The following is a 12,653-nucleotide window of genomic DNA, read 5'->3' on the forward strand; positions in this document are numbered from 1 at the left end:
GGAGTCAAACATAACACCCAGACAGCGTGCCTGCTGCCGGGGTGTTATGGTGCCACCCACGGAGAGGGAAATGTCAGATTTAGGGAGGTTCGTAGAAGGCGGGAGCAGAAGTTGTTCAGTTTTGGAGAGGTTGAGTTTCAGATAGAGAGCGGACATGATGTTGGAGACTGCAGACAGTGGCGTTCTGTAGTACAGCAGGGGTAAGGTCAGGGAATGATGTGTATAGTTGTGTGTCATCAGCATAAAGATGGTACTGAAAACCAAATCTGCTGATGGTCTGTCCAATTGGGGCTGTGTAGAGGGAGAAGAGAAGGGGGCCAAGGACTGAGCCCTGAGGTACCCCAACAGTGAGAGGAAGAGGAGATGAAGTGGAGCCAGAGAACAGAACACTGAAGGAGTGGTCAGAAAGGTAGGAGAACCAGGAGAGCAGTGTCCTTAATGCCTAGAGACTGGAGCCTAGAGAGTAGGAGAGGGTGGTCAACAGTGTCAAGCTGCAGAAAGGTCGAGGAGAATGAGCAGAGAGTGGTCACCGTTACATTTTGCTGTCAGAAGGTCATTGGTCAACTTGATGAGTGCAGTTTGTCGAATGTAGGGGGCGGAAGCCGGACTGTGAAGGATCTAGGAGGGAATGAGTGGAGAGGTAACGGGTAAGGCGGGAGTAGATCAGGCGCTCCAAGAGTTTTGAGATGAAGGTTAGATTGGAGATCGGTCTGTAGTTGTTTGTGCAGGATGGGTCGAAGGTTGGGTTTTTTTAGTAATGGAGTAATGATAGAGTGTTTGAAGGAGGAGGGGAAAATGCCAGAGGAGAGGGAGAGATTAAAGATTGTAGTTAGGTGAGTTGTGACGACTGGAGAGAGAGATTGGAGGAGATGAGAGGGAATGGGGTCGGTAGTGCATGTAGTCGGACGAGAAGAAGAGAGGAGCTTGGAGACTTCTTCTGTGATGGGATCGAATGTGGAGAGTGAGCCAGGGGAGATGCAGGGAGGGATGGGAGTCATTGCACTTGGTGTCTGGGAGCAGATTTCCTGACGGATATTGTCTACTTTCTCTATAAATTGGGAAGCCAGATCATCAGCACAAATGTCTGTGATAGGGTCTTGTGCTTTTGGCCTGAGGAGGGAGTGAAAGGTGTTAAAAAGTTTCTTGGGGTTGTTGGATAGTGAGGAGATCAGGGTGGTGTAGTAGGACTGTTTGGCGAGGTGAAGGGCAGAGTTATAGGTCCTTAGCATAAATTTGAAGTGTATGAAGTCTTCTGGTGTGCGTGTTTTCCTCCATAAGCTTTCAGCACTCCTAGAGCATCGCTGGAGGAATCGGGTTTGCGATGTGAGCCAGGGCTGTTTCACTCTGTGTTTGGAGGTTCTGAGGGTGAGGGGAGCTACTTGGTCAAGGGTGCTTCTAAGAGTGTTGTTGTAGTGATGTACAGCCAGATCAGGACAGGAAAAAGAAGAGATTGGGGACAACGATGAGTGTAGGGAGTCTGAAAGTGTATGAGGGTTAATGGCATGTAGATTTCTGAATGCGCGGTAGGTAGGAGAGTGCTGGGGTGGGCGAGGAATTGTGAGTGTGAAGGATAGAATGTTGTGGTCAGAGAGGGGAAGCGGTGAGTTATCTAGGTAGGAGATTGAACAGAGGCGGACAAAGACCAGGTCCAGGGTGTTACCGTCTTTGTGTGTTTCAGAGGTTGAGAGCTGTGAGAGGCCTAGAGAAGTGGTTAGTGATAGAAGCTGGGATGCAGATGTGGAAGTGGGGCTGTTAATGGAGATGTTGAAGTCTCCCAGGATAAGGGTTGGGAGTTCTGGGGACATGAAGTGCGGCGGCCAGGCAGAGAAATGGTCCAGGAAGTGGGTGGGTGAGCCTGGGGGCCGGTATATGACCCCTACTCTGAGGGAGAGGGGACGAAAGAGCCTGATGATGTGGACCTCAAAAGAAGGGAATGAGAGTGATGGAACTGGGGGGTATAACCTGGAACGTGCATTGTGGGGACAAGAGTATGCCGACTCCACCACCAGGTCTGTTTGTGGGTCTTGGAGAATGGGAGAATTGTAAGCCACCATGGGAAATGGCAGCAGGGGAGACAGTGTCAGAGTCGTGGATCCAGGTTTCAGTGAGGGCTAACAGATTCAGAGAGTTGTTCAGAAAGTAGTTGTGCAGGAAAAAAAAGCTTGTTACATACAGACCGTGGATTCCAAACGGCACAATTGAAAGAGAGATGAGGGAGTGCAAGTAATATTAATAAGGTTAGTACGGTTTTGATATGAGGTAGGGTAGCGTATGGGGGACCGGGGTTGGGGGAGATGTCCCCCGAAATCAGTAGGAGTAGGAAGATAAAAAGCAAGTAGTTTTTGGAAGTGTATGAATTTTTTTTTTGTGCAGTGAGTTTGGGCAAGATGATGGGCTGAGGTTTTTCAGGAAGGTGAGAAGTGCATGGGAGCTGTACATGGGAGAGAGGAGCTGATGTATATGAGTTGTGGTGGAGGGGGGATTGGGCGGTGAATGTGGATTGCAAGGGAGCATAGGAGGATAGGAATAAAGCACATGAATAAAAGGGAGAACACAGTGTGGGTTACCTGACTCCTGCCCTGACTAACTGCCATGAAATAACTGCTGTATCACGACGTTTATCTTCTGGCGTGCACCCCCACTTGCTTGCACCCCTAAGGATGTTTCTAAATCTATAGTCCAGACTGCTGGGTCAGAAGAGATGGATTGTGGGACCAGGGTGGGGATAATTTGGCAGCTGGGGCCAGCACACCAGGGGGTGATTAAATGATCAAACGCATTGTGGCTGGCAACATCTATATGCTATAAAGGTACCGTCACACTCAGCAACTTTGCAAAGAGAACGACAACAATCCGTGACGTTGCAGCGTCCTGGATAGCGATCTCGTGTTTGACACGCTGCAGCGATCTGGATCCCGCTGTGCCATCGCTGGTTGGAGCTAGAAGTCCAGAACTTTATTTCGTCGCCAGGTCGGCGTGTATCATCATGTTTGACATGAAAAGCAACGACGCCAGCAATGAGCATAGGGGGCGTCGCAGCGTCTCCTTCTAGCCAGTCGGTACACTCCGGCTGTTTGACATGGAGCTAACAACCAGCGAGAACGAGAAGTGAGTCGCCGTTACATCACTGGATCGCTCCTGCATCGTTCTGTAGTTGCTGTGTTTGACGTCTCTACAGCGACCTAAACAGCGACGCTCCAGCGATCTAGTTTAGGTCGGCTCGTTGTCTATATCGCCGCAGCGTCGCTGAGTGTGACGGTACCTTAACACCTTCACCAAGATAATATCTAAAGTGACCACAGTCATGGGTATACATCAAACAGTGAGTAAACGTAAAATGCAACAAATGAATTATACCAATCATTATGCAGGCATATTAAAATATGTTGCTAGATGCTAGAGTGGCAGATGACAGGAGACCGCAAGCAGAGGGAGTGTATACCATTAGAGTCTATTGCAGCAGATGAGACAGCTATCAGAGGTAGGAAGTTACATAAGCATGTGTTACACAATGTCAGCCGTGCTCTGGCCATCACAGTAACAGGGAAGGTCTACGTTACCACAGATACGTGGACAAGTTCTTGTGGACAGGGACAATACATTTCCCTTATGGCACACTGGCTGAACCTGGTGGAGTCTGAGACATCACACATCTTACCCACACCAAGAATAGCGGTCCCAATATCCATCAGGATTTCAGTCTCGTATTACAGTTCCTGTCTCTCCTCACCGAAACTAGCCTCCCCATCACTCCCCAGGGAGGTCTTCAGCACTGTCTTGGTGAAGCAGCAGCACGCTCTGCTGAATCTCATCTGTTTGTGATAAAGCTCACAAAGTAGCTGAGCTGTTGAAGGGGATAAAAGAACAGACCGATCAGTGGCTCTCCCTGCTGAACCTCCAACCAGGTCTGGTTGTGTGTGATAATGGGTGTAACTTAGTGGTGGCTTTAAAGCTTGGCAAGCTGGTAAACATGATCCATGCATGTCCCACGTGCTGAACTTGGTTGTACAGCATTTTCTAAATACCCTGACGTGCCAGACCTACTTGCCAGTGTTCAGCGTATCAGTGCACAGTGTGGAAAGTCATCTCAGGCTTTCGCTGGACTAGCTTTGCTGCAGCAGCGCTTTAATTTGCCTTCTCACCAACTGATTCATAATAATAAATAATTTTATTTCTATAGCGCCAACATATTAAGCAGCACTTTACATTTTAGAGGGGAATTGTACAGACAATAAAAGACATTACAGAATAACAATAATCACATAAACGACAGATACCAAGAGGAATGAGGACTCTGCTTGCAAGCTTACAATCTATGAGGAAATAAGGGAGACACGAATGGTAACAATTGCTTTCATTGTTCTGACCAGCCATAATGTAATAAATCGGATGTTCATGTAATGTTGCATGAACCGGTTACTAACCAGTATGTGTAAAAGTAGAGACACAGAGGGCTATTAAATGCATAAAGTGTGTGAGAACATGATAAAGGATCTTGGTTCTGAAGAAAGTTTTGAATGGGCAACACAGGGATAGTTAGATAAATTTGTTGAGGTGGCAGGCGGTTAATATGTTAGCAAAGCTTAGTGAGCAGCAGAGAACAGTGTCTGAATTCCAGCTTCTCAACGCCCATCAGAGTAAGGCTGGAGTCACACACAATGTAAAAAAAATCTGTCCGATTTTGTCTGCTGAGAATCGCACAAATGTTCTCTGTATGGTGATCCATATGTCATCCGTGTGCAATGCCAGGATGTGTTTTTTTCCTCAAAAAAGTATCCGTGTGTCATCCGTATGGTGACATTTTCTCACACTTTTGCAAAATGAGCAAATAATGGCTGAGCCAATTTCCTGTCACCTACCCAATGCCTGAGAATTTCTCGCAAGTCACACGCATGGTCCGTGTGCTGTGATTTTTTCTCGCACCCATAGATTTGCATTGGCGTTTCTCAGCTGAGATACGCGGTCAATAGCAGCATGCTGCGATTTCACTCGCAAGTATAATATGGACGAGAAAAAAACGAATGATGGGATCTGCCCCATAGATTAACATTGGTCCGAGTGCTATGCGATTTTTATATCGCTTAACACTCGTCCGTATTACGCTGTAGTGTGACCCTGGCTTAACACTCAGCCTTTAAACAACAACTGCTGAGTGGGTGTGGATCGATGACGTGAGGTTCTTCAAAACTTGAGTACTGCACCAAGATGGTGAGTGTTGATGACGCTATTGCCAGCGTAACCATCCCGCTGCTCTGTCTATTAAAACATTCACTGCAGAATCTCAAAGAGGAAGCTTTGAATGTAGAGCAGGTGTCTATGGAGCCATATTTTGCAGTGGCTGATACTACACAGCCCAGCCGCACACAATATTCTCAAGCCACATTGGCTGATGATGAGGAACAGGAGGAAGATGAGGAGGAACAGGAGTTTTTGGTCTTTGCTACAGAGGGAACTCCCAATCCCAGCTTCATGCCTGTCCAGCATGGATGGCCTGTAGAGGAGTAGGCTATGCATCATGAGGGGTGGATGCTTAGTGTTCTTCCTGGTGAGGACACTGAACGTTTGACTTTTTGTAGTCTGCCACACATGGCAGAATTCATGTCCAGATGCCTTTCTCAAGACCCTCACGTGAAAGACATTTTTTCCTACATGAAATTTTAGCTGTGCACCTTTTTGGAGGTAAACGTGTCATTTTCAGGGTTTGCATGTCAGAGGGCCATTGTGGAAGACTTGCAAAAAGGATTATCCTCAGACAACGCTGCTGGCAGAGGTACCGGCTGTTTTTTCCCACAAGGATTACAGGGGAGGGCCATGCACACCAGGTGCATCTCGGGGGGAGTCCACCAACTGGGCCATTTTCATGAGACTATCGCATCAGCAAGGGCTATATGTGGGTGTAACTATGACGAGGAGGGAGAAGTTGACCGAGATGGTGAAGGACTAAAGTGAACATACCAGCATCCTTCCTTATTCTTCAGTGCCTTTTAGCTATTGTTTGTCAAAGGTCCACATTTGGCCCAACCTCTCCTTGTACGCCTTAGAGGTCCTGCCATGCCCTGCCGCAAGTGTGTTGTCTGAGCGGGTTTTTAGTTTGTCTGCTGCAGTCATAACGGATTGGCACACACCCCTGTCAACGGAAAATGCAGACAGGCTGACTCTTATAAAATTGAACAAGGGCTGGATTTCCACAGACTTTGTAAGCCCTAGGAATGACAAGAATGTAATGTAAAAGCAGCCCACATTTTTTGGGGGGGTAGTTGTCTTAACATTCATCCCTTACTATCCAAACCCATTTTGTTCAGGAAATCACCTCCTCCTGCTTCTGCAACAAGTAATTTGTGGTCATGTGTGTATACCCCATGTGGCTAATGCTTTGTACTTTGTGAAAACTTGGCAGATTGTGCAATGGTGAAACTTGTACTCGCTATCGATTGCCTTGCTGACACACTCCAACAATGGAGTAATGAAAATTATTGCCACTGCTAAATTGTCACGTAAGACTATCTCTACCCGGATTGCGCCACTCACACAACTGCTAGATAAAGATACTCTATTTATTAAACCAATAGAAAATTAGGATTGTTTTTTCAGATCACCTTGCTGACACACTCCAAATGTGGACTAATGAAGATTATTGTCCCTGCTAAATTGTCACGTAACATTATCTACCCGTATTGCACCAGTGGCACAACTTCTAGATAAAGATAAGTTGTTTTTTAAACTAATAGAAAATTATGATGCGGAGAAATTAAAATGATTGCTCCTGCTAAATTCTCATGTAAGACTATTCGTACCCGGATTGCGCCAGTTGCAGAGCTGCTAGATAAAGGTACACTATTTTATAAACCAATCGAAAAAGGCAATGTTTTTAAAGATCGACTTGCTGACACACTCCAAATGCGGAGAAATGAAAGTTATTGCCCCTGCTAAATTGTCAATTCACAAATCTCGCGAGACATCAGCACTATCTTCAATGTAGCACTGTGACCCGCTGCGCAGGCGCCAGATTCCCAGCCCCGCAGTGTCAATACATCATAACACGCTGCCGGGTGGGATCTGGGGCCTCCGCTACACGAAGGCATCGGTGACGTCACTACAAAGAGAGGAGGCGGCACCCGGAGGAGAGAGGGGGATGATGGACGGCTGTGAGGCGGTTGAGTCAAGGGAAGAAAACATACCTCCCTGACTCAAGAGGTTTGGTGGGAAATTTATAAAAGTCATTATTTCAGGGTTCCTAGGGATAGTAAAAATAAGAGCCACCTTCACAGAATGCAGCCTTAGTGCTGCTGAAGGTGGCTCTTTTACTTTATTAGGCCCTGGGGGGTGACAGGTTCCCTTTAACCCCTTCCCGACCTGTGACACAGCGTATGCGTCATGAAAGTCGGTGCCAATCCGACCTGTGACACATATGCTGTGTCACAGAATGATCATATCCCTGCAGGCCGGGTGAAAGGGTTAACTCCAATTTCACCTGACCTACAGGGACAGGGGGAGTGGTACTTCAGCCCAGGGGGGGTGGCTTCGCCCCCCTGTGGCTACGATCGCTCTGATTGCTCTGATTCGCTGTTTCACTTTCAACAGCCAATCTGTAATATTTCACTATGAAAATTGGCGAAATATTACAATCCAGCCATGGCCGATGCTGCAATAGCATCTGCCATGGCTGGAGACCCCTTTCTGCCCCACCGCCACCGATCTCTCCGTCCTGTCATGTCCCATGCTCCCCTCCGTCCTCCTGTCCACTCCCCCGTCCTCCTGTCTGCTCCCCCCGTGCTCCAATCGCACCCCCCCATACTTACCGAGCTCCGATATCCCTCCCGGTGTCCTCGGTCTTCTCCATGGGCGCCGCCATCTTCCAAAATGTCGGGCGCATGCGCAGTGCGCCCGCCGAATCTGCCGGCAGATTCTTTCCAGGTACATTTTGATCAAAATAAAAAAGTAGTAAATAAACCCCCCCCCCTTTATCACCCCCATAGGTAGGGACAATAATAAAATACAGAAATTATATTTATTTTTGTTTTTCCGTTAGGGCTAGGGTTGCACTTAGGGCTAGGGTTGCACTTAGGGCTAGGGTTGCACTTAGGGCTAGGGTTGCACTTAGGGCTAGGGTTGCACTTAGGGCTAGGGTTAGAATTAGGGTTACAATTAGGGTTAGGGTTACAATTAGGGCTAGGGTTGAAATTAGGGTTAGAATTAGGCTATGTGCACACGGTGCAGATTTGGCTGTGGATCCGTAGCGGATTGGTCGCTGCGGTTCATAGCAGTTTTCCATCATGTTTACAGTACCACGTAAACCTATGGAAAACCAAATCCGCTGTGCCCATGGTGCGGAAAATACAGCACGGAAATGCTGCGTTGTATTTTCCGCAGCATGTCAATTCTTTGTGCGGATTCCGCAGTATTTTACACCTGCTCCATAATAGGAATCCGCAGGTGAAATCCACACAAAAAACACTGGAAATCCACAGTAAATCTGCAGGTAAAGCGCAGTGCGTTTTACCTGCAGATTTTTCAAAAATGGTGCGAAAAATCAGCACACAAATTCGCAACGTGGGCACATAGCCTTAGGGTTAGGGTTGGAATTAGAGTTAGGGTTGGAATTAGGGTTAAGACTAGGGTTAGGGGTGTGTTGGGGTTAGGGTTGTGGTTAGTGTTGGAGTTAGAATTGAGGGGTTTCCACTGTTTAGGCACATCAGGGGGTCTCCAAACGCGACATGGCGCCACTATTAATTCCAGCCAATCTTGCGTTGAAAAAGTCAAATGGTGCTCTCTCCCTTCCGAGTCCCGACGTGTGCCCAAACAGTGGTTTACCCCCACATATGGGGTACCAGCGTACTCAGGAGAAACTGGACAACAACTCTTGGGGTCAAATTTCTCCTGTAACCCTTGGGAAAATAAAAAATTGCGGGCTAAAAAATTATTTTTGAGGAAAGAAAAATTATTTTTTATTTTCACAGCTCTGCGTTATAAACTTTTGTGAAGCACTTGGGGGTTCAAAGTGCTCACCACACATCTACATAAGTTCCTTTGGGGGTCTAGTTTCCAAAATGGTGTCACTTGTGGGGAGTTTCTACTGTTTAGGCACATCAGGGGCTCTGCAAACGCAACGTGACGCCCGCAGAGCATTCCATCAAAGTCTGCATTTCAAAACGTCCCTATGGGGTCAAATTTCTCCTGTTACCCTTGGGAAAATAAAAAATTGCGGGCTAAAAATCATTTTTGAGAAAATAAAAATTATTTTTTTATTTTCATGGCTCTTTGTTATAAACTTCTGTGAAGCACTTGGGGGTTCAAAGTGCTCACCACACATCTAGATTAGTTCCTTGGGAGGTCTAGTTTCCAAAATGGGGTCACTTGTGGGGGAGCTCCAATGTTTAGGCACACGGGCTCTCCAAACGCGACATGGTGTCCGCTAATGATTGGAGCCAATTTTTCATTCAAAAAGTCAAATGGCGCTCCTTCCCTTCCGAGCCCTGCCGTGCGCCCAAACAGTGCTTCCCCCCACATATGGGGTATCGGCGTACTCAGGACAAATTGGACAACAAAGTTCGTGGTCCAGTTTCTCCTTTTACCCTTGGGAAAATAAAAAATTGTTGCTAAAAGATCATTTTTGTGACTAAAAAGTTAAATGTTCATTTTTTCCTTCCATGTTGCTTCTGCTGCTGTGAAACACATGAAGGGTTAAAAAAACTTCTTGAATGTGGTTTTGAGCACCTTGAGGGGTGCAGTTTTTAGAATTGTCACTTTTGGGTATTTTCAGCCATATAGAACCCTCAAACTGACTTCAAATGTGAGGTGGTCCCTAAAAAAAATGGTTTTGTAAATTTTGTTGTAAAAATGAGAAATCACTGGTCAAATTTTAACCCTTATAACTTCCTAGCAAAAAAAAAATTTTGTTTCCAAAAATGTGCTGATGTAAACTAGACATGTGGGAAATGTTATTTATTAACTAGTTTGTGTCACATAACTCTCTGGTTTAACAGAATGAAAATTCAAAATGTGAAAATTGCGAAATTTTCAAAATTTTCGCCAAATTTCCGTTTTTTTCACAAATAAATGCAGAAATTATCGACCTAAATTTACCACTAACATGAAGCCCAATATGTCATGAAAAAACAATCTCAGATCCGCTAGGATCCGTTGAAGCGTTCCTGAGTTATTACCTCATAAAGGGACACTAGTCAGAATTGCAAAAAATGGCCAGGTCATTAAGGTCAAAATAGGCTGGGTCATGAAGGGGTTAAATCTCTCCCTACTAACTCCCCACCTAACAAACAACTAATTTTGACAAGCTTCAGCTCTTAAAAGAGCTTTTGGAATGAATAACGCTTACTATAAGCTCCTATCACTCCCACTACACTCCTTTCACTCTTCCTAAGCTCAAACGACGCTTTCCCTATGCTGTTTCCAGCTGCAATGTGCTCAAGATGGCACTGGCAGCCTTTAAATATCCTCTATGACGCTGGAAGGCCAGCCAATCACAGTAATGCCACAGTAAAGATTGTATTACTGTGCAAATAAAGCACCAAACATGCTGGGAGGGTCACTCAAATATACCGATATACCGAGGCGAATACCTAATTACTCGCCGAGTAGCCCAAATACCGTACTATTCGTGCAAGTAACGAATAGTCCCGAATTTATTCGCTCATCATTAATTATTACATTTAACTTAATTTATGGACATCTATGGTTTCATTTCCTTGCTTGTGTGGATTGGATGGGTTGTTACCTATACTTGGTGAGAATTTCATGTCAAGAAAAGCATCTTTGGAAATATATTTACTTAGAAAACTGTTGACGTGTTCTGTTCAGTAATGAGCGAACGTGATCGGATAACATGTTATCCGAACATGATCGGGTGCTATCCCACTATCTTGAGCGTGCTCGGATAATATATTCAAGTCCGAGGCTGCATTTTTTGCGGTGGTAGATAGCCGCAACACATGGAGATTGCCAAACAAACAGGCAATCTCTGCATGTGTTGCAGCTGTCCACCACTGCAAAACATGCAGCCACAGGGACTCAAATTTATTATCTGAGCATGCCCAAGATACTCGGATAACACCCGAGTATGCTCGGATAACACGTTATCCGAGCATGTCCGCTCATCACTAGTATTCAGTACTTATTTCACCTGCTGTGCGGGCCTTTGTTCAGTCCAAAATCCCATCATAAATCATAATTTAACCCTCTTTCAAGGTGTAAGTGGTTCACTTACCTCGTGAGGCTCTCCGGGTTGCACCAATGGTATGTTCAACCCTGTTGATCAGTGTAAAATAATAATGTAATCACAGTAGTTAAGACACCTGTCATCTGTGAAAGTATAGCTGAGCATTTGCCTTTAGTGCCTGGAGCTACCAAGATCTCTAGGCTTGTTCATAAAACATTTTTTATAATTAGTATGTATTTTAATGGTCAGATTTGTAGAGAGGTTTGTTTATTACATTACTAATGACGTTTCATACTGAATTACATTACATACTGCATAACAGAGTGCCCTATGTTTACCTGCATAAAATAAACTCCTAGGTTGCACGTCTATTGACGGATCCTTATTTTCTCATTTAAATGCCTCTTATTTGTATAAAAACATTTCAAATACACTTTACTCTCTACTAATGATTGGTCAGAGCACCATTTTTCTTGACTAACAAGTAATGATTAATCAGTTCAATTTTTTTTACAGCCAAGAATATGAGTACTTAAAGGAAATCTCAAAATTCACATTTTACTAATGATGCCTTTTAATGCCTGGCACAGAGGGTGAAGTGGACATGAAGTGTTTCAGAATACTTGTCGTACAGTACTACTTCAGAGAAAGGCATGGTTCCAGGAATGTGTTCTTGGTGGTAGAGCATACTTAAAAATGAAATCTTTGTTGTCACTTCCCACTGATTAGCTCACTGCTATGAAGTGCTGCTCAATTCTCTTCATTGCAAGAACCTAAACTGTTTTCATGACATTATTATCTATAATGAAATTTCAGAGACTATAGATCATTAAATGGCTTGAAATTGGGTTCAATAGGTCAATAACAGTTTTCATTGTCTATAGTCTTACATATATTTGATGATTGCAGAACAAATTTATTTATGGTATGAAGTAATGGTGAAATGTTTGCATACCTGTTGTACCTAATTTTATCACTAGGAATATAATGTGTATTATGAACGATACATTTATTACTGATATTTATGTTTATATTTGTACACTCCTCAACATTGGAATTGTAACACACAACAGGAAGTCATGTAGTTATGGAAATTACAGAATTGCTGGACATTAAAGGGAACCTGTCATCCCCAAAATCGAAGGTGAGCTAAGCCCACCGGCATCAGGGGCTTATCATTCTGGAATGCTGTAGATAAGCCCCCGATGTAACCTGACCGGGCAGTCCAATCCAATGGGCGTCGCGGTCCGCTCCGGGGCCTCCCATCTTCTTACGATGACGTCCTCTTATCTTCACACTGCGGCTCCAGCGCAGGCGTACTTTGTCTGCCCTGTTGAGGGCAGAGCAAAGTACTGCAGTGCGCAGGCCCCGGGAAAGGTCAGAGAGGCCCGGCACCTGCGCACTACAGTACTTTGCCCTGCCCTCAACAGGGCAGCCAAAGTATGCCGGAGCCGCAGCGTGAAGACAAGAAGAGGACGTC

The sequence above is a fragment of the Ranitomeya variabilis genome, chromosome 1, assembly GCF_051348905.1.
Source record: "Ranitomeya variabilis isolate aRanVar5 chromosome 1, aRanVar5.hap1, whole genome shotgun sequence".
Classification (NCBI taxonomy): Eukaryota; Metazoa; Chordata; class Amphibia; order Anura; family Dendrobatidae; genus Ranitomeya; species Ranitomeya variabilis.